This window comes from Myotis brandtii, unplaced genomic scaffold (genome assembly GCF_000412655.1).
Source record: "Myotis brandtii unplaced genomic scaffold, ASM41265v1 scaffold1031, whole genome shotgun sequence".
NCBI classification, from domain to species: Eukaryota; Metazoa; Chordata; class Mammalia; order Chiroptera; family Vespertilionidae; genus Myotis; species Myotis brandtii.
Genome location: NW_005353465.1, coordinates 362503 through 385755, shown reverse-complemented (window position 1 = coordinate 385755; position 23253 = coordinate 362503). Strand labels below are relative to the sequence as shown.

At 38.5% G+C, this 23253-nt stretch overlaps 1 protein-coding gene across 16 annotated transcripts in view; it reads right to left on the bottom strand.

Annotated features, from left to right (window-relative positions):
* The window catches only part of HNRNPC (heterogeneous nuclear ribonucleoprotein C (C1/C2)), a 39764-nt gene extending 18167 nt beyond the window's left edge, over positions 1-21597 (bottom strand). For 7 of the 16 annotated variants that reach the window (XM_005856546.2, XM_005856541.2, XM_014537125.1 and 4 more), the window contains exons 1-3: positions 21440-21597; positions 16370-16534; positions 16012-16037 (exon numbers count right to left, since the gene is read on the bottom strand). The gene's annotated coding sequence lies outside the window, so the exon portion shown is untranslated. Of the gene's footprint in view, positions 1-15322; positions 15495-16011; positions 16038-16369; positions 16535-20774; positions 20823-21439 lie in introns of all 16 variants that reach the window. The other 9 variants (XM_014537149.1, XM_005856547.2, XM_005856544.2 and 6 more) reach the window with 7 other exon arrangements.
* Between the last annotated feature and the right edge of the window lie 1656 nt (positions 21598-23253).

Here is a 23253-nt window from a genome sequence, read left to right as displayed (position 1 = left end):
CCCCAACCCCCTGATGGGCCCTGCTCTGTGCGTGACAGGGGGTGGCGCCCCAACCTCCCCAACGACCCTGCCTTGAGTGTGACAGGGGGTGGTGCCCCAACCTCCCAATTGGCCCTACCCTGAGCGTGACTGAGGGTGGCATCGAAACCTCCCGATCCGCCCTGCTCTGTGCATGACGGGGCGGCGCCCCAACTCCCCAATTGGCCCTGCTCTGAGCCCCACTAGGGGCTGCACCTAGGGATTGGGCCTGCCCTCTGCCACCCGGGAGCAGACCTAAGCCAGCAGGTCGTTATCTCCCACGGGGGTCCCAACTGCGAGAGGGCACAGGCCGGGCTGGGGGACCCCCCTCCCCTCACGAGTGCACAAATTTTTGTGCACCGGGCCTCTAGTAAATATATAAGTAAACATTCAACCCCGAGACAGAAATGAATGGACCAAAACATCAAAATATCTCAGCCCTAGCGGTTTGGCTCTGTGGATAGTCAACCTGCGGACCAAAGGGTTCCAGGTTCAATTCCGGTCAAGGGCAGGTACCTAGGTTGCAGGCTCATTCCTAGCCTGGCCATGGTCAGGGCTTGTGCAGGAAGCAACTAATCGATGTCTTTCCCTCTCTTCCATTTTCCCGAAAAATCAGTGGAAAAATACCCTCGGGTGAGGATTAACCAAAAACAAAACAAAACAAAACATAAAATAGTGGTTATCTCTGTGTTCAAGCTGTATTTTATCTTTGTTTCTTTTGAAGTTTTTTTCAATAAGCATTTCTGCAATTTAAAAAATTGCTCCTGTCAAAGTATAAATGGGTAACATAATGTGACAAAAATTTTAAAATGAAGATCTCTAAGAAAATATTCCAGAATCTGGAATAATTAAAAAACTAAATTATGTAGCTCAGTGCCCTCTAATTTCCTCAAAGAATGATAAAATTCTCTTATGACATCGCTGCTCACTCACTGATGAGCAAGCCTCTTGTGGTGCCATCAAAGTCAAGGAATTCACAACCTGAAAATACTCAATTCTAAACTTAATTGGCTAATTTCTTCCTTTCACTCTTCTCTTTAACCATTCTAAGTGATTGAATTCTTTTCTTTGATTTAAAACATCTTATTCAAGTTGTTTGCTATTCTGACAATCTTCTATGAAAATAAAATATTGTGCCTTATAACAACCACAACTTAATTTGTCCATGTACCATTGAACACAGTAGTCCAAATTTGGTTGCTCTTGAAGTAGTAAAACAAATTATGGATACTTTCTAAATGCTATTATTTCTGCCAACATTGGCACTGTCAACATGTACAGAATTCACTGTTAAGTAAAACCTCTAATTCTTATTTATTAATATAATGCCAATTTCCTGTATTAGTACAATTATTTTGTTGGGTTTCTTTACATCAAGCATAAAACAGGGTATTTAATTCATATTATCTGGTTCGAGTCTGAAGAAAATTTTCATACTTTGATTTTGTTGTGTGAAATATTAAAACTCTCAATTACATACCTTTTACTGATTTGTTCAACATACTCTGAGGAATCTCACCCAAGTCACTTTAATTGTTTTTAAATAGATCAACACAATTTCCTTTCAATAGCAGATTTTTAAAAATATATTAGTATTGGAAAAATAATTAGTAATGCTAATCTCAACTGAGAAGTCCTTCTGCATATTTTCTGTACACTGAAAAGTTCTACCCTGGTTTAGTTTTGAGCACGACCCCGGTTGATACTTGAAAAATTATAAATAAAAAATCTGGGTAAATAAAGCCTTTCAAAAAAAAATTTAAACTGAAAAAGTAGATACAAAATTACCTATCCCCACAAATTGAAACTATGTCCACCTTAACCAAACTTGAAAGTGACTAACCTTGAGAAGTTCCTAAATAGAATATAATGTAAGACATGCCCACACTAAAATATACCATAAATAAAAAGAACTGATGAATATCTGGCAATATATACCTGAACACAACAATTCAAGTCCCTAATAATGTAAAAAATGATAATAACAAATACATCCTAATGATAAGGGATTATAGCAGTGGTTCTCAACCTTCTGACCCTTTAAATAGTTCCTCATGTTGTGACCCAACCATAAAATTATTTTCATTGCTACCTCATAACTGTAATGTTGCTACTGTTATGAATCGTAATGTAAATATCATATGCAGGATGGTCTTAGGCGACCGCTGTGAAAGGGTCGTTCGACCGCCAAAGGGGTCGCGACCCACAGGTTGAGAACCGCAGATTAGAGGCTTTGAGGTCGCACAGACCTATTTCCCTTTCAAGCTCAACCACTAGAGTGTGCACTTCCTCTGGAAAGCCAATCCCATCAAAAACAAGATTCTTTGAGGATCATTTGTCTCATAGGATAGGTATGAGGCATAAATGAATGCACAGAAAACACCAACATGGTGCCTGGTACATCTCAAGTGTTGCTGCAGCTGTTACTGCTGCTACTACATCATTTACTATTATTGGTGCCTACCACAAAAAGTGGGCCAAGGACAAAAATAGGTGATCAACAAATACTAAAGGTTTATGGAAATTAAAAAATTTCATTATCACTATAAAGGAAATATAAATTAAACCAAATACCATTTCACCTACCAAATAAAGCCATTTTTAATTTTAATGGTCCTTTTCATAATTTATTTCTGACAGTATACTGGTATATTTTCAGAGGCCACCTGAACTTTTTTTTTTTTTTAAAAACCAAAACCCTGAAGACTCTGCATATTCTTTAACCCAATAATCTCACTTTTGAGGAACTTACCTGAAAAAAAGGATGTGGACATATTAACAGTAAAAATTTAAGAAAACATGTGCATGACAATGAAATTGGCCAAATAAATTTCATTTTAGTACGTCAATCCAATTGAGTAGAAGCAGCAAAAATGATTTTTAAATAGCAACATATTAACATTGAGATGTTCAAGATGTTACATAGCACATACAAGTTATCTAGATGATAAGACATCTCAGGATATTGTAAAATTGTGAGGTTTAAGGACTCCTTTTCCAAAATTTTTTTTTAATGAGCAATTCAGAAGTATATACAATCAAGGAAACTGGCATCTCCAAGGCACCAAAATTTTCACTGAAGTGTTCAATAATTTAGGTTCTCTCAGTTACTGGAAGTCCTAACAAATACAGACATTTCTCTCTACATTCTCAACCTTCACAATAAACTGCCATTATTAAAGTTAGTCATCTGTTTCTGAGCACTACATCAGACTTAAGGAAAAAAAAAAAACACCCAGCATTTTAGAACCCATCATATTCTTAACTAAAGCAGCTTCTACATAGTAAAACTCCTTCTACAAATATCTATTTACTCTCAGAACATTTAAGCCATTTGCAAAAAAGAAGTTCCTGAAACTAAAGTACTAAATATCAGAAATATTTTTTTAAAAAACACCCTAAAATCAACATTCCAAATTTCTTCAGTAAGATCAATAAATATTGACTGGGAACTAAAAGGTCACGTTCAATCTACAAAAATTATGAACAAATATACGAGGGGCTTATTATCCTATATATTAAAAGGCTAATATGCAAATTGACCCTAATGGCAGAATTATCAGAACAAATGCTCTACCAGTCACTATGAGGCACACTGACCACCTCTCGGTCCCTTTCCCCGGGCCAACAGGCTCCAATTGCCTGATGGCGAATGGGGAACTGGGATGGGTGGCGGGGCCGGCTTCGGGCAGCCAGAGAAGATGGTCCTGATCACAGACCAGGCCTAGGGACCATACCCACACATGAATTTCATGTGTGGGGCCTCTAGTTTATAATATAACTGAAAACCTATGTAAATGAGAACAACAAAATGATCAGTGTATAAACCCATAGTCAAGGGAAGAGTAGTGTCTTTATGTTTAAGAATTTAGGAGGTATTTATCTTAAATCAGCAATTTCAATGATTCAGTTCTAGGATACAGCAAGAAAATACTGCATTTCTATGAAACTTCCAGATGATGATGATGCTGGAGTACAAACCAACGTTCTGAACACCAAAAGTCAACAATACTTAACAACACTTCATTGCCTTATTATCTTGTAGAAAGTTTCAATTGAACCAGTAAACTCCTTTAAGCTAAGCATTCAGTTCCATCAGATTTTACAAAGGTAATGACACTATGATTTCTTGATATATAACACCCCAGTAGGATCTGGGGAAGGAAATGCAGTAGTATTTCCACAGTAATACATATGCAGTCACTAAATGTAATACAGACTATAATCAATCTCATGTCGATTGAGGTCAGGTTTTGTCAGCAAATCAGTCTGTCAAACTAATGAGAAACTTTCTTGCCATAGGTTTTTAAATTTCTGAACTGTGAATGAAAGATTTTGGACCAGTACAGCAAAAACTTTTATAAGGAAATATAACTTAAAGCTACTACATTTTCCATCACTCAGACCTTAGCAGCTAAAACATATGATTATGCTCTAAACTTGAGAATCTAACAGTAAAATACACATAGTGGAATCCCATCTTTTGTTATCTTGAACTTGATTTTATTAGCCAATATGAAGCTAACTATACTGAGATTCTCAATTTTTAAAAAATTTATCTTGAGTAAACAAAACTTCCCAAATTCCAGAAAGGTCTAAGCCAGTGGTTCTCAACCTTCTGACCCTTTAAATACAGTTCCTCATGTTGTGACCCAACCATAAAATTATTTTCGTTGCTACTTTCATAACTGTAATGTTGCTACTGTTATGAATCGTAATGTAAATATCTGATATGCAGGATGGTCTTAGGCGACCCTGTGAAAGGGTCGTTCGACCGCCAAAGGGGTCACGACCCACAGGTTGAGAACCAATGAACGAAAAACATGTAAGAGCAAAACCATCACCGCCCTCACTGGTTTGGCTCAGTGGATAGAGTGCCAGTCTGTGGACTAGAGTTCCAGGTTTGATTCTGGTCAAGGGCACATGCCCAGGTTATGGGCTAGATAAGCAAGAGGCAGCCAATCAGTGATTTTCATCATTGATGTTTTTATCTCTCCCTTCCTCTCTGAAATCAATAAATATTTTTTAAGAAAATAAAAAATAAAAGCAAAAACATCATCCATGTTACCATCCCTACAGAAATAAAACACAACTGGGAATGCCTTACAGTCCTCAGAATAGTATTTTAGGGTCTGAAAATATATTTATTAAATTTTTGTGATTATTTTTTAAGTCCTCATCTTTTACAAAAACACATTAAAATATTGGTAAAGCCGAAACCGGTTTGGCTCAGTGGATAGAGCGTCGGCCTGCGGACTGAAAGGTCCCGGGTTCGATTCCGGTCAAGGGCATGTACCTTGGTTGCAGGCATATCCCCAGTAGGAGATGTGCAGGAGGCAGCTGGTCGATGTTTCTCTCTCATCGATGTTTCTAACTCTCTATCTCTCTCCCTTCCTCTCTGTGAAAAGTCAATAAAATATATTTAAAAAATAAAATAAAATATTGGTAAAATATAGCAAGGATTTACTTCAAAATAAATAAAGGGAGGGAAGGGTAGATGCAGGTACAGATAAAACAAGATTGCCCAAGGGTTATTAAAGAATGGACAAATTCTTTTGTGTATGTTTAGAAATTTTCCACAATAAAATTAAGATGGCACCAAACATATGCACACACATATCTAAGAATAGAAATTTTATGAGAGCCCGAGCTGGTTTGGATCAGTAGATACAGCGCTGGCCTGATTCCAGTCAAGGGCTAGTACCTCTGTTGAAGGCTCAATCCCTCCCCCATTGGGGTTCACGTGGGAGGCAACCAATCAATGTTTCTTTTTCTGTTTCTCCCTCTCCCTTCCACTCTAAAAATCAATGGAAAAATGTCCTTGGGTGAGGAGTCACACAGACAAAAAATTATGTGAATCTCAAACTATACACAGAAATATATTCAACTTGTTAGCAATTCCATAACCATAATATTCTTATTCTTTAATTTATACTTATCAGAGTCTGAAATTCAGTGTCCAACCCTGAAATATAAGCGAAAGATCCAGGCAATTCACAAAACTAGAAATCATTAGCCATCACTTACACTGCAAGTAAGTAGATAAACTGTCATCACCTTTTGGGAGAGCAACCTAAATTTGCAGTTTTTAAAACATATATGCACTTGAACAATTATATTTCTGGGGATTAACTCTTAAAAAGTAATCAATGGGCCCAGCCAGTGTGAATCAGTGGTTGAGCATCAACCTATGAACCAGGAGGTCATAGATTCGATTCCTGGTCAGGCTGTGGGCTGGATCCCCAGTGGGTGTGTGTGCCTGTGTGCATGCAGGAGGCAGTGGGTCAATGATTCTTTCTCATCGTTGTTGTTTGTATAGCTCTCACCCTCTCTGAAATCAATCCTATATAATAAAGAACGAATATGCTAATTAGACCAAACGATCAACCTTACAAAGCTGGGGCTGCAAGGGCCGAGCCTCTTGCACACATTTCGTGCATTGGGCTTCTAGTAATATATATTTTTAAAAATAATCAATAGTATTTATAAAATTTTAGTTGTAAGACTTCGATTTTTTCTGAAACTTTTTAAAATGTTTTGTTTTTAGGGAGCAAGGGAGAGGGAAAGAGACAGAAAAACCGATGTGAGAGAAACATCATCAATTCGCTGTATCCTGCACATCTCTTACTGGGGATCGAACCTGCTACCTAAGCTTGTGTCCTGACCGGGAACCAAACCCGTGATCTCTTAATTCCTGGGTCGATGCTCAATCACTGAGCAACACCTGGCTGGGCTGAAACTGTTTATAAAAGGAAAAACTTGAGGGAAACACTATGAGCCCAACAATAGACTTTTAGTTAAGTAGAATACTATATAAGTAGGCAACATTAATACTATGTAGAAATCTTATTTACTAACATCTTATGTTCATGTTATGTTAAAAAAAAAAGCTATTTAAATGTATGATATGACTTTTATGATAAGCCTATATATGTAAAACAAAATAAAAAACCAAACTTTTCTTTCTGGCTGGTTGAAGTATGCCCCCTTTGTATGTGACTGGTTTGCATTTTTTTCCAATATATATTTTTTATTTTAGAGAGGAAAGGAGAGGGGACGAGAAAGAGAAACATTGATCTGAGAGTGAAACATCTATCAGCAGCTTCCTACACATCCCCTACCAGGGATCAAGCCCAGAAACCGACCAGAAATAGAACAGGCACTCTTTCAGTTGCATGGGATGACACCCAACCAACTGAGCCACACCAGCCAGGGATGGCTTGCATTTTCTAAATATTGTATGAGCATGCATGCTTACTAAATTGGGATTAAAAGTAAAATAAAGATGGGGTACCTTCTCTTAAAAACCTACATCAATCTTAAGTCATTTGATTAATCTTTCTTTTTAATTTCAATAAAACCACAACTTTAAAGTTAACACCAAAATAAAAAATAGGTGAAGATGACTATATTTAAAGGATTAGTATAAGGAATAGTACACTATGAATGGTGAATGGTTAAATCATTTGCAGAATACAGAAAATTACGTTTATCATGTATTCTATAAAACTATTCCTGTTATTCTGGACTAGCCAGAAAAGCCTAAGGACTGGTTCCATTAACCCACAGTTACATCAGTTCTAAAATCAATTCAAGTCATAAGTTAGTTTACATGGGAAACAGGATGAATATTTCAGAGTGGTGAAATAGGAAAGCGTGTTAGGAAGAAAAAAGTCAGATGTCCTTCCAATCTGTTATGGCTAACTCTTTTAAAAAATAGCTATACGGTTCTCATTGGAGAATATAATTTTTTAATGTTTTTATTGGTTTTTAGAGAGAGGAAGGGAGAAGAGAAAAAAACACTGATAAAACAGCAATCAGCTGCCTCCTGCACACCTCCTACCCCTACTGGAAACCAAGCTCGCAACCTGGGCACGTACCCTTGACCGGAATCAAACCTGGGACCCTTCAGTCCGCAGGCCCACGCTCTATCCACTGAACCAAACCAGCTAGGGCTGAACTGGTGACTACTTCATGCATGGGTCAAGGCTCCACTATTGAGCCACACAGGCTGGGTTAAGTTCTTTCAAATTTTATTACAGCCCCATCACAGGCAACATAGAGCAGCCTCTGCCCTCAAATGTTAACTTGACTCATTTAATCACAGCCAAACCTATTTTAAGGTTATTATTTAACTCCCAAAACTGCTGCTAAACCCATATGACACAAGCTGTACTTACACTATTTATACCCAGACACAGTACTAGAAGAGTTGATACATATCTAAGGTAAATTTTTTAATTAGAAGCAAAATGTACTGTTCATTATAATAATCAGTCTTTAAGCATACAGAGCAAGTTTCCTTCTACCTTCCTAAGTCCCTCTCCCTTGTGCAAAGGTAATCAATGTTGTTTTATATGTATCTTTCCAGATATTTCTCTATGCCTTTACATAGTAGAAAATAAGGTTCTATAATAGGTGAGCTATTGAAAGAGCTGGAGTATTGGCAGTGGGGGTGGGGGGCTTGAAGTGCTGTTAGAGAAAATATCACTGAGTGGCAGCTTTGAGTAAGAACCTAAATTGGAGAACCTAACCTTATGAATGTCTGGGGGAAGGAAATCCCCAAAAAAGGCTTTCAGGTAAGAACATCTAATGTGTTCAAGACACAGTAAAGAGACCAGTGTGGTTGGAGCAGAATATACTATTAGCAGTAAAGGAGGAGGTGTCTTATAAATCACAATGAAAAATTTGGCTTTTAGGCTGAAATAGGCAGCTATTAGATTTCAAGCAATACATTTTTCAAGTATTACGTTTTTCCTATCTTTTTTTTCCCAAGTACAGTTGGCATTCAATATTATTAGTTTCAGTTGTACCAGCACAGTGGTTATTTACATCACTTCAAGCATTACATTTTAACAGGATTAACCTAGCTACCACACACTGGTGGGGAGGGGATAAAGAAACAAATCTATTGCAAAATGCACAAGAGACCATGGTGGCTTAAAACTGGAACAAGCGATGGCAGTTCTGGATGGTGAATTCTCCTTTTATTTTAAAGGAAAAGCAGACAAGATTTTCCACAGGGCCAAAGGTGAGGCATCAGAGGAAAAAAAAGTCAAGGTTAACCAAGTCTGGCCTAAATGACATGAAAACTGGGAATTTTGTTAACAAAATTACTGCAGAAGAAATTGGTCTGAAGGAATAGCACAAGTCCCAGTTCTGAACTTTTAAATTAATATACTTAACTAGATAGGTAACTATATATGGGTATGTCATTCAAAAGAGAAATCCAGCCCTAGCCAGACAGAACTCAGTTGGGAGAGGGAGGTCACAATGACCCACACATCAGGTGGCATGCACAAGCTGAGATATACTATGCAGTGCAGGCTGACATGTTACTGGGTGAGTAGGCAAGCCAGGGAATGCACTGTGCATCCATGCTTCAGCTTCTCCACCATGGTGATCTAGGGGAGGAACCCAATCACCAAGAGGATCCCCAGATTGAGCACTCCACTTCCTATTTCAAAGCTTTCAGCCTCAGGACCAGGATATAGACTTCCTTGATGCAGCATGCCTGGAATCTAGGAACTACTTCCCAACTGCCTCTCTCACCAGACGTTTCCTGGACAGGCAACCACGCTCACTGTTATGCCATTGATTACACAGTGTATCAGAAGTGTGGAAATATGGTTAAAACTGAAGATGAGGACTGTTCATGACCAGAGTGGTTTGGTAACTTAATTAGGTTCACAATGCTAGTGCTAGAACAGATGTGAACCCAGCTCTCATTCCAAAGTCCAAACCTTTTCCACTCTGCAATTTTCCCAGGGTTTGGGAAGTTGACTTTTATCAATTTTATTCATACAAACCCTAAGAGTTACACTCAATGTTGTCTTCAGTAACAATTCTAAAAAAAGACTTAACCACCCCATAAATACATAGTTGCCTCCATAGAGTCATCCTGGGGTCATTCTCTGGAGGTTTAGCCATCATCTTACTGAATCCTACCCTGTTATGGGGGTACAATGTGAACCCCTCAGAGATTCACTATCCCTTTGCACAAAAAAGAAAAATGACCACTGGATTTAGCAACACCCCTCTGGGGTTGCTTCTAAAATCCATAAAATCAGTTTATTTTTAACTGAAAAAACATTTAAAATGTGTTTATGTCAGTAAAAGAATGCTGTCACATCTAAAGATCCTACAGTTATACTACAAAGCCTCATCTACCTAATCTAAATAACCCTTGTAACTTCATGCCATTTAAAATGTTATGAAAAGTATACAAAAATATTTTAAATCCCTTTAAAAATATTTTTTAAAAGTCCCAAGCAGTTTTTTTTTCACTGAATACTTCACATATCAAGTAGTCTAGTATGATTAAGAGTTGAAACTGGCCCTAACCAGTTTGGCTCAGTGGATAGAGCGTCGGCCTGCGGACTCAAGGGTCCCAGGTTCGATTCCGGTCAAGGGCATGTACCTGGGTTGCGGGCACATCCCCAGTGGGGAGTGTGCAGGAGGCAGCTGATCCATGTTTCTCTCTCATCGATGTTTCTGGCTCTCTGTCCCTCTCCCTTCTTCTCTGTGAAAAATCAATAAAATATATTTAAAAAAAAAAAAAAAGAGTTGAAACTACCCTGGACGGTGTGGCTCAATTGGTTGAAGCATCTTCTCCTACACAGAATGTGGTGGGTTTGGTTCCCAGTCAGGGCAACTACCCAGGCTTCGGGTTCCATCCTGGTCAGGGCACATGTGGGAGGCAACCCATCAATGTTTATCTCTCACATTGATCGATGTTTTTTTCTCTCCCTTCGTTCCTCTCTCTAAAATCAAATACATACATATACATATATTATTTTTTTAAAAATAGAAATCTGCATGGTTAACTGCCTAGGTTGAATCCATGCTTCACTATTAGGCAATTATTTAAATTATGTGCTTCAATATTCACATCTCTAAAATATGAATATTGTGCCCTAGCCGGTTTGGCTCAGTGGATAGAGTGTCAATATGAGGATTGAAGGGTCCCAAGTTCGATTCTGGCCAAGGGCACATGCCCAGGTTGCGGGTTCGATCCCCAGTAGGGAATGTGCAGGAGGCAGCCAATCAATGATTCTCTCTCATCATTGATGTTTCTAGCTCTCTCTCCCTCTCCTTTCCTCTCTGAAATCAATAAAAATATATTTAAAAAATAAAAATATGAATATTGTAATATTTACATAAGGTTATGATGAAGAGTAAATAACACAAGAAAGTTAACAGTGGTGAATACATGGTAAAATGTCCAGATTATTGCATTCAAAATAAAGGAATTCAGGTTCTACTGCATTTTTCCTTTCAAATAACAAACCAATTATGTCTCAACAAGGGTTGTTAGAGAAATAACCAGTGACATCTTTCAGCCTGCCTAACCTATTTTCTTCAAACTAAGTACATTTGCTCATTAATATACACAAAGAAAACTCATTTGAAAAACCAGGGCAAGTAGCCTCAGGCATAGGATCACTACTTTCTTCAAGAGATTAACTAACTATAAGTCTTCTAACTTGCACTTAGTCCCCATTACTAACCTTCCCCCACAAAAGAGCCAGAAGGAAATTCAAAAAAAAATCAGATCTCTCTGTTCTCTTTAGAATTTCAACAGATAATCTAGATCTTAAACATGACCCAAAAAGGACCTGTATACTATGGTTAGTACTTGTCTACTTTCCAAATTTCATCTATCCTTTGCATTCTTTTTTTTGTAATATATTTTTATTGATTTCAGAGAGGAAGGGAGAGGGAGATAGAAACATCAATGAGAGAATCCTTGTTCGGCTGCCTCCTGCACGCCCCCTACTGGGGATCGAGCCCACAACCCGGGCATGTGCCCTTGACCAGAATGGAACCCAGACCTTTCAGTATGCAGGCTGAGGCTCTATCCACTGAGCAAAACCAGCTAGGGCTTACTCTATGCATTCTTAGTGACTATTCTCCAGTAGTATTTGTAGTGGTTCTCAACCCTCTGGCCCTTTAAATAGTTCCTCATGTTGTGACCCAACCACAAAATTATTTTCATTGCTACTTCATAACTGTAATGTTGCTACTGTTATTAATCGTAATGTAAATATCTGATATGCAGGATGGTCTTAGACGACCCCTGTGAAAGGGTTGTTCGACTGCAAAAGGAGTCGCGACCCACAGGTTGAAAACCGCTGCTTTAAGGCCTAGTTTCCAACCACTCCCAATTATCTTCTTTCAGATACGATAATCCATGTACAGATCTCAATTTCACTAGCATCAGGCTCATACTTCCACATTGTAAGTTTGGCTACCCTACTACAGCGGTTCTCAACCTGTGGGTCGCGACCCCCTTGGTGGTCAAACGACACTTTTATAGGGGGCACCTAAGACCATCCTGCATATCAGATATTTACATTACGATTCATAACAGTAGCAACATTAGCTATTAAGTAGCAACGAAAATAATTTTGGTTGGGTCACAACATGAGGAACTGTATTTAACAGGCCAAAAGGTTGAGAACCACTGCCCTACTATCTCACCCTGTTTTTTCATTTCATGGATCTAGATTGTGAAATTGCTGTATGTTCACTTTATTTCTCTCAATCTATAATAATAGAAGTATAATATGCTAATTAGAACAGACGAAGCTGGGGCCAGAGGGAAGCCCGGGTCCCGGGTGCCAGCAGCCAGGGGAAGGAAGGCCTACTCTTGCTCAAATTTCGTGCATCGGGCCTCTAGTAGTCTACAATACCCAAGACAGTATGTTTTGCCAATATCTATATGCCTAAGGGGGATTTTCATAATAATCACTCAAATGTTTAATAAAATCTCTACTTGAATGTTCTACAATCATCTCAAAGATCAATGTTTAAATAGCTTTCTCCTACTCTCAACCCCTAATCCTTTTGTTTAATGTTTATCTAACTATCCTCATCCCAGAAGCTAGAATCCTAGGGGTCACTCCAAATCCCTCTCTTCATATCACAACCACCACTACATGCTCCTAAATTTACCTCTCCTCTCTAATAACATTGCTTTTGACCAGACCAGGTCAGATCATTCTTATTCCTTATAGTTTACTATCTTCCTTATCCTCTAAGCCATATTCACACTGTCAGAATGACATTTCTAAGGTATATCTGTCATTCCTCAGTTTAGAATCTTTCAATAGCTCACCATTAGTTTCTGGATAAAATACAAACTCCTTGGCACAGCATTAAAATGTTATAATCTGGCCTCCTCTAAAATTCATTTCAATTCCCTTTCTCTTAGAAGCATTTCCAGACCACTTAATAATTAGTAGGTACCCATTTTTGCATGCTACTTTAGGTTCTGTACTTACCTCTAATCACATGACATATTCTCATTCATCTGTCTCCCTCCCTAGGCTGAGTCCTTGAAGAAGTATACCTTTTTCCTCAAAACCAGAACTTGATCCATAAAATAATGGATTTGTAAAAGTAATAAGGAATAAATTTAACTGAACCTATAGTGAACAGCAGCCATACAATGACAATGATACAGAACACCACAGTAGAAATAGATTTCATAGAATAGAGATCATTAATAAAACTTGATCTTAGAGAAAAAAAGCCTTCCATTCCTTTTCCAGATATCCTTAGGACATTAACTTTTTTCCATTCTGCTTTCCTTTAAGGCTACCTTCAGTGTTCACTGTAACTAGATTTTACCATTTCAGTACGAGTAAGGGATTTATTCTAGTAACACAGCAGGGAACATGCCTTTAAAAATCATCCTTTTTGCCCCAGCTCAAAACTATTAAAGTTAGTGATCAAAATATTGCACTATTGTCAGTAAAATATTACAGGTTGCAAATTTTTTAACTTTTTAGCTATTTATATCCTTATTAATCTCGTATTATTCCTGTGAATAGAGCAGATTCATTCCTTCCTATCACCCTTGGGAACACACTAACATCTAACTGGCCCACAAGTCATCATTGAAAAAAGAAGTCGTCCCTAGATTTTCTGATTTGGATACAAAGATTAAACAGATTTATTTCCCTTTTAAAGGTTAAAAAGCCTTCCTAGTCCTTTGTTTTTAAAAAACCTTCCAGTGAGATAGCATTTTAATATTACAGCAAGCTTATGGTTTGATTCATGTTAAATTTTAATAAAAAGGCCGAAACCGGTTTGGCTCAGTGGATAGAGCGTCGGCCTGCGGACTGAAAGGTCCCAGGGTCGATTCCAGGCCAGGGCATGTACCTTGGTTGCGGGCACATCCCCAGTAGGGGGCGTGCAGGAGGCAGCTGATCGATGTTTCTAACTCTCTATCCCTCTCCCTTCCTCTCTGTAAAAAATCAATAAAATATATTAAAAAAAAAAAAAAGCCCCGACTGGTTTGGCTCAGTGGATAGAGCGTCGGCCTGCGGACTGAAAGGTCCCAGGGTCGATTCCAGGCCAGGGCATGTACCTTGGTTGCGGGCACATCCCCAGTAGGGGGCGTGCAGGAGGCAGCTGATCGATGTTTCTAACTCTCTATCCCTCTCCCTTCCTCTCTGTAAAAAATCAATAAAATATTAAAAAAAAAAAATTTTAATAAAAAGTCAATAGAATACAACACAAAATTGTTGTCACAAACTGAAGACTACTCCAAATGAGAGAATATTTTCACTAATTTGCAATAGTAAGAAAAATAACTGCTTTGTTGCTAATCATTAAAACAAGCCATTTTAGCCTTGGCCCGGTAGCTCAGTTGGTTGGAGCATCGCCCAATCCACCAAGGTTATGGGAGCTTCCATCCCCAGTCAAGGCACATATAAGAAGCAACCAATAAATGCATAAAAAGTGGAACAACAAATCCATCAAATTGGTATTTCTCTCTCACCTCTCTAAAAAATAATGTTTAATAAAAAAAGCCACCCTAGCTGGTTTGGCTGTGGATAAAGGGTTGGCCTGTGGACTGAAGGATGCCATGTTCGATTCTGGTCAAGGGCACACGCCCAGGATGCGGGCTCAGTCCCCAGGTAAGGGGCATGGAGGCAGCTGATCAATGATTCTCTCTCATCGGATGTTTCTATCTCTCTTTCCTTCTCCCTTCCTCTCTGAAACCAATAAAAATTTATTTTTTAAAAAGCCACTTCATTCTAAAGTATATTTAATCTTCAGCTGCTTTTTTCAATTATCAAAAATTTTCAGTCAGCCTAAGTTAACTAGGTACTTCTAATTCCATTAGTTTACAAAAAATTTAAGTGGCCTCCCTTGAAAACATCTCTTGATACAAACAAAAAGATTAACCCTAACATTTCCAGAAGCTATCACCTACACCTCCATCAACTAAACTTAGACTGGTGTATTTCCTAGTCTTCACAATGAAACCAGTGGACCTCACACCTCTTACCATCACCCAGGAAGGGTGTGCATCTGTTCCGAAGGCCCCCCTGGCTCCAGGTCATCCTGGCTGCCGTTGCTCCAGGCTGGGCATCCATGTTGCTGCAGCTTGTGGTTTGTGAGGGGTAGTGTACAGGAAAAGCAGGATGGGATTTCAAGGGGAACAGGAGGAAGATGGCTTTCTGGGAAAATGCCATCATCATCATAGGTGTTAAATAGTACCACACACATTTTATTGCAGCACAGTTTAAAAATTTAACAAATGAAAGATTAAAAATAAAAAAAATAAAAATAAAAAAATTAAAAATACAGACGTCCAGAGATGCTCTAAAACAGTTAAGTTAAAGATCAGGAAAAATAAGGTCACAGACTTAACAGCCAGTTCTTTTGAGCTTGGGGGAAGGGATGAGGGCAAGGGTGGGGTTGGGAGAGAAAAGGTTTATGTGATCAATCCACTTAAAAATGCTAATGCCTTCACTTTCTCTCCCAAGATGGAAAACTCCAAGTCAATTAGGAGGCAGGAGAAATTCTTATGAACATTCAGAAAAACTTTAATCCGGTTAAAAATCATCAGTCATTATCATCATTATCATCACCATCATAAATATAATAATAATAAATAATAGTAACTAGTAACAACAATAAAAAGGAAATCAGCGGAAAGTCAGGAAAAATGTAAAAAAAAATGGAATAACTTACTGTAGCTGAAGATCAAAAAAATCTCACTGTAAAAAAACAAAAATAAAAATAGCCCAGATTAGAAAAACGGGAGGTGCAAAAATGTCAAGTCAATAAAGTTCATTTCTTTTCTCTTTCCAAAAGCAGTTTCCACAAAAACCGCAAGGGTAAAGTTCTCAGTAGCAGACAAGCAAAGCCCTTTCCACATCATCAATCAATCTTAAAAATACACGAGGAAATAGAGAGGTCAGTTTATGAGAGGCTAAAAGGCTCCTCCTCCTCTAACCCAACTGCTGCAGAAAAAATAGAAATAGAAATTTTAAAAATTACATCTTAAATCCAAGTCCCGTTTTTGGAAACAATTAAAAAAAAAAAACACCTGTAAATTTGCTGTAGTGCACACCAAGTTGCATCATTATGTTTAAAATGCTCTTTATAAAATCAGTTTTGGAATGGGAATGTGTGTGTTCTGGAAGGGTGGGGAAGGGAGGTTAAAAATCAAAGCTGAGCTCCAGTGAGTAGGGATGGGGTTCGCCTTGCTGCCCTGTGAAAGGAGAAGGGACAGATTGAGTCAGAGTTCCTCAGAAATGTTGTGCCCTAAACCCCCAAGACAGAAACATCTGTCCATTGCATCTAACACATTTTGGTAAAGCATAACATTCCACTGGGATGGGGAGAGCCTCTATAGAATCAATTCTACCAGTGATTGTCTTGACAATTCCTCAATATTAGTAAATAACTAGAATTATCAAAATAAGTGCATGTATTCCCCTTAAGGGTCTCAAAAAAGGTGTTAAGTTCAAACATTCATCTTGATAACAGTTTGGGCGAGGAATATATATATATAAATAAAAACCAAGCCAACAGAGGTAAAGAAGTGAGCAAATCTCAAGAATGAAAGAAAGCAAATTCATGGGTTTTTAAATTTTAAGTCCATGTAATTTTTCCTGTAATACAGACTGAAGGAGAATGGTCTACCATGAAGATACATAAGAGAGAAACATTGATTCTCAAAACCAATTAAGTGAACAAACCACAAGACCTAATAATTTCTACAGCAAGAAAAGATGCTTTAAACAAGGAACACATTATTTATTCACTGACAATGAAAAACCAAAGATGAAGGGAAAGATTATGGCTACTGAATATTTAGTGTGATAAAACAGGTGAAAAATTATGGTCAAGTTTGTTTCAGTGGTCTATATATAATCAGTCGTCACTAATTTATAAGCAAGAATACATAGCTAATTCAAAGAATCTTATATATAACATAAAAAAATAACATGACAGACTGACTATCTCATCAGCAGAAACAAGATCTGCAATTAGACTGTAGGTCTTTGAGTAAATAAGAATGGACTAGTTGCATTCACATTTCAATATTCAGCCAGGAGGTTTTATTCTCATCTCTAAATGTCAGTAACCTGAAAAATTTTAAATTGACTGTGAAAGTGTTCCATAAGTCAACTATATATGAATGACTACAACAACAGCACAAGTACAGTAATTCTAAAATTTAAATTTTTTTTTTAAGCAGACCAGTTTAGGCATGACATGTAAGTTACTGGTATACTTGTTTTGATGTGTTAAATTGTACAAATGCACAAACTACAGAAAAAGCTGTAGAAAAATGTACATCCTTTTAAATGTTATCTCCTTCAACTCAGTGTTTGGAAAGAATAATTTTTTTTTTCTTAGAGTCATGGCCTGAATCTGGTTCTTAAAATTTTCAGGATATGTTAACATAACTTTGTGGCTCATCTATAAACAAATCCTTTGCACGTGTCAAGACATAACCTTGCCCAGCCAGTGTGTCTCAATGGTTAAGTACTGACCTATGAACCAGGTCAACATTCAATTCCAGGTTGGGGTACATGCCTGAATTGCAGGCTCAACCCCCAGTTGGGGGCCCTGAAGAAGGCAGCTGATCAATGATTCTCTCTCATCACTGATGTTTCTCTTTTCTCTCTCCCTCTCTCCCTTACTCTCTGAAATCAATAAAAATATATTATTTTTAAAAAGACAAAACTTAAAAAGCTGTTAATATAAGACATCTTTCAAAGAAGTTAAGATGTCTCCCAAGATGTTATAAATTGAGTAGCTATCACTCATTAAAAAAAACCCCACTATTTTAGCTCCTAATTCCAACGCTTTGTAATTAATAGTATAGCTAAATTATACTGTACTTTGACAATCCTGAGTGGTTTGGATCCCTTCTAAAGGGGTATTCTCAAAGGAAGGTCTGACAACTAGTATCACATGGCACTTATTAGGTATGCAAATGATGGGGCCCACTCCAGACTGACTTAATTATAAACTCTGGGGCTAGAGAGCCTAGCAATGTTTTAACTAGCCCTCTTGCTGATTCTGATGTCAGCTCATGTTTAGGGACTGTGAAGAGTTTAATGAGGAACCTCTATCCCCCTAGTTAAGATAAATTCTTTATAAACAAAGTGTCTTATCCTTCCAGTGTACTGACAACAGGCTAGCAGCAAGGCTTTGAATGTATTCCTGATATTATATAATATATATCCAAGAAAATTATAACATCATAGTAAATACACCAAGGAATTTAAAAAACAGCCCAATAGTAATCCTTTTTCCCTTTATAGCCCCCACATTTTCAGTATCTTAGATAACACAAGCAGTTATGCTGTATCTAGTAGTTCTGGTTCTCACCAGTCAATTCTCTGCTAAATCTAATTATGTACAAAACCATAATCTTCCCTGATCCCAATGAGAATGAATGAGTATACATATTAAGTATGAGCAAATACAAAGTTGTCCCAAAAGACAACTACCAAAAAAATTACTTGCCTGGCAGGCATGGCTCAGTGGTTGAGCATTGACCTATGAACCAGGAGGTCATGGTTCGATTCCTGGTCAGGGCACAGGCCCGGGTTGTGGGCTCCATCCCCAGCAGGGGGCGTGCAGGAGGCAGCCAATCAATGATTCTCTCTCATCATTGATGTTTCTATCCCTCTATCCTTCTCCCTTCCTCTATGAAATCAATAAAAACTTGAAAGAAAAATCACTTAGAAGACTGAAATACTTTCATTAACGGCAGTTAACATTAATGATATACAAAAAAACTTCTAATCGTAAAACTACTTCTGTATCTTTTCAAAACTTCCAGAAATAAATGAGTTATAGAAATCAGAAATCTAGCGATTTCTATTTTAATTTCTGATTAGATTTCCATTTTATTTCTATAACTCATCTATTACATATTTAACTAATATCTAAATAGTTTTAACTCATTTGCCCAACACAGGTAATAATAGCATTGGGGTGGGGGGTATAAAATCCAGTTCTCTTAACTCCTAGGGCCTAGGAGTTATTTCTTCAACTGTTACACTTCCCAGTTAACATCTCACGATTTCACCAGTTAAAATAATCTTTAAGATTTGAATAACTAGCTATTTTGGAGCTTATTCCTTGCTTATTTCTAAGAGAAACTCCATCCAAAACAAGGTTGGTCGCCTGCTATGTGAAACTCTCTAGAGACCTAATTACAAATATAAGCTATGTTTAAAGTCTCTACCGAAGGAATAGCAACCACCACCAAGCATTCCTGTGTCATCAGCATAGGAAACAAAAAGGTCAGATCTGCAATTTAGTCACCCTTCTTAAACTCCTCCTCTCTAGCAAATATATAAATGTTCTAAGGCTTACGTATTTGAAAAGATATCTAGAAAAGTTCAGATATTAATTCTGTGGCCAAATCATTCCAGATGGACATTAACTCAAAGAATTGTTACCTTGGTACATTTTGACCTAACACATCTAGTGCCCTTCAATTAATTTCAACTCATCAATAACTTCTTAAATATTAATTCCTCACATTCTTTATTTGCCAACAATATTTTTATTAGGTAAGTGATTTCCTAAATTAAGCAATCACCGCCCTTAACTCATTTCTAACAATTCTGCAGTAATAAACTTTAGTTTTAAGCCCGTGTATTAAATAATATACATATTTAGGCTTTAAAAAAAAAGAAATGTTTTTGATTCCTATTACATTATCTACAATGGTGAGGAATCAACAAATGCATGGGTATCTAGAATAATAGTACTTTTACTTCCTATCAAGTAGGTTTCTTCAGGAATATATTTACCTTGCAGTACTGGTTTATGCCATGCTTACTAACGGTAGTTTCTGAGATGAACACATTATGAAAATTAAAATCAACTAAATCTTACACAACAATAAATAGCAATTTGTTTTTTTTAAATCTTTATTGTTGAAAATGTTACAGATGCCGCCCCCCTTTCCCCTAATAGACCCCCCCTTCTAGCCTGCCTTACCCCCTAAATAGCGATTTCTTGGATAAAGCAATGTGATACTACTTAGAAACCTCTGCTATTTTTATAAACTTAGAAAAAAATTTTAATAAAGGTCAGGACGTGGCAAATAGTAGGCACATTGGTATTTGCTTAATAAAAAAGTACGTAGTTATGAATCTCACCAGTTTAGGTGGTCTGGAAAACTAATGCCAGAATATCCTGAAAATTAGACTTTATCATCTTGGAACATTGTATTCGTAACAAATGCAATTCTCCTAAATATTTTTCCCAAGTGCAGTCTGGGAAATTGCAGTTACTGCTAGTGGTTGCTGTAATTAGGTTCTTGTAAAGACTCAAATTCAGTACTTAGTGCCTATTATTCCTATAGCTAAGCTAGCGGTTAAATTCCTTACTAGTTCCGCTCCTGATTCAATATAACCCTGGCAACCAACATTCTTATGCCTCTATTTCTTTCCAAGAAAGACAGTAATACCTACCTCAAGGAAAATTCCACTAACTTATATATATTTCAAGTGATTTATAACCTGCAGATAAAAAGTCAGCTTTAATTAGTAGTTAATATATGAAATTACAAGCTTTAAAAAAAAAATAAGTGAAATACTTCGCGGTCCATCATTTTCTCAGAGAGGTAAAATAAAAGTAATCTATAAAATACTAAATCCACTGTTATAACATTTATTATTCTTATGCCCTGCGGTATGCTCCGGAATTGAGAGACACGCGGTAAAATGTCTACTTGGTAATCCTTCCCCCAAACCCCGCCCAATTTTTAAATTTAACAAGAGGCACCAGCACTGTATTAACTTCAACTATATGAACGAGCATGTCGATCTTCCCTTTCATGATCCCTCTTGGAGACCTCATGGTCGTAAAAAATGAAAGGAAAGCAGCCGTTAACCCAGAAGGAGAACGAAAAAAGGACACTTCCCCTGCTGATCGTGGCCTAGAGGACACCAGGTTAAATCTATACAAGGGCTGAGGCCTACAAAACCCTCCCGCACAGGATCTAACCCCCCACCGCAAAAGAGAATAAATGGGGGCCTAGTTACCGAGAAAAGGGTTGCCTCGTCTTCTCTCCCACATGCCCTCGCGCTCACAGGGGAACCCAGCGCCTCCCCCTGCATCTATCTCCTCCACTCACCTGGTGGGAAAAGGGAGAAGAGATTCGATTCTGAATCTCCTACTCCCGGGTTCTACGTGGAGAAGCCGACTACTGCTCGAGGTCAGCAACGCGGCCGCAACCGCTCTGCCTTCGTCTCTTCACAAAATGGCCCCCGAGTCTCCTCTGCCGCCGAGGCGAAGGCCTAGCCCCCGCCCCACTACTGAGACTCTTCCTATTGGCTGCTATTTTTCTCGCTCCCGCTTCTAATTAGACAATTCTACCGCTCTTCACAACTCTGTCCAATCACAATAAGCAATGGGTTAGACTAAGCAAAAGAATTTCCACATGCGTGAGAGGAACTAGTTTGTGACTGGTTATTTTTCATGTCATTCATCTCCTGAGACATGCTTATTGGCCACTCTACCTGAGGAAGCGCTGGGTGGAAACTCGCCTTTGTATCGCCTACTGCTTCACATCCGGGTATCCGGGAGGTCTGATTGGCGGCCGCCTTATCCAATCTCTGCTCCTTAGAGCGCCTAATGGAAGGACCGCCCACTTCTCGGAATTCCCGCTGCGCCAGGGCGGGGAGGGAGGGAGGGATTTCCGCTGGTAGCGGGCTCTGGGAGCATCTGCCCTAGCCTCGGGCCTAGGAATAAGGAGAAACCCCAAGTGGATCATCCAGCGTTCTGTGTGGATAAAGAAATGAGTTATTTGGGAGCGAGGAGGGAACCATGAAGACTCAGCCTTGCGGTTTTTCCAACCTCAGATTCCTTCTCAGTTCCAGACTGCAATGTCAGTTCCCTCCTGGACAATTTCACTTGTCTTAGCTTGTCCATCCCGTCCTCAGGCAACCCTTATCTCACTCAGTCCAACTAACTTCCTTATTACTCTCCATCACAAAAGTCAAGGAAGTCTAAAATGCAAGGCCTGTAATTCTCATTGTCTGACCCCATCATCTCACTAATACCCTACACGTGCCAACCAAATTGGCCTACCCCATTGGTTTCCCCCTCGCCCATCCTAATCTGGGCCCTAGTTTACCTTCATCCTGAAATGGCCTGTCTCCAGCCTATTACACTTCATTTTAGCCAAAAGGTGGGGAGCAGCCCTAACCGGTTTGGCTCAGTGGATAGAGCGTCGGCCTGCGGACTGAAGGGTCCCAGGTTCGATTCCGGTCAAGGGCATGTACCTGGGTTGCGGGCACATCCCCAGTGGAGGGTGTGCAGGAGGCAGTTGATCGATGTTTCTCTCTCATTGATGTTTCTAGCTCTCTATCCCTCTCTGTAAAAAGTCAATAAAATATATATTTTTTAAAATGTGGATACGGGTTAAAAATGCGGATTAACTGATGGTTTTTTGTGTTTTTTTTTAAGGGTGGAGAAGCAATCCCCTCCGTTTATAGTATAGCAGTTGTGCAGGCGGTGGACCCGCTCTACTAAGAACGGGGGGGGGCGATGTTCACTTACCCAATCAGCATTAATTGATCAAATACAGTAAGCAAGGCTTGGGAGATATTATGAAGATTAATACACAGTCCTTGCCCTCAAGCAACTCAATTTAAGAAAAAAGATGGACAGCTTTAAAAAATGACTGTAAGGTAGTTTTTAATCGTGTTTAATAAATACAATAGCCTGAGGATACAATTAATTGAACTGAGACAAGATAAAAAATCTTCAATGAGGAGATTTTTTGAAGCTCAATAAATGAAAGTATATTTTAGGCTTAGAGAATAGCTTATATACTGTGGACGAAAGGGGCCACATGCTGACCTGACATGCTCAGGAGAGGCCTGCATGGCAGTTTTGCAGACTCGGAGACCTAAAGTAACCACAAAGGATGGTTTGAAATTAAAC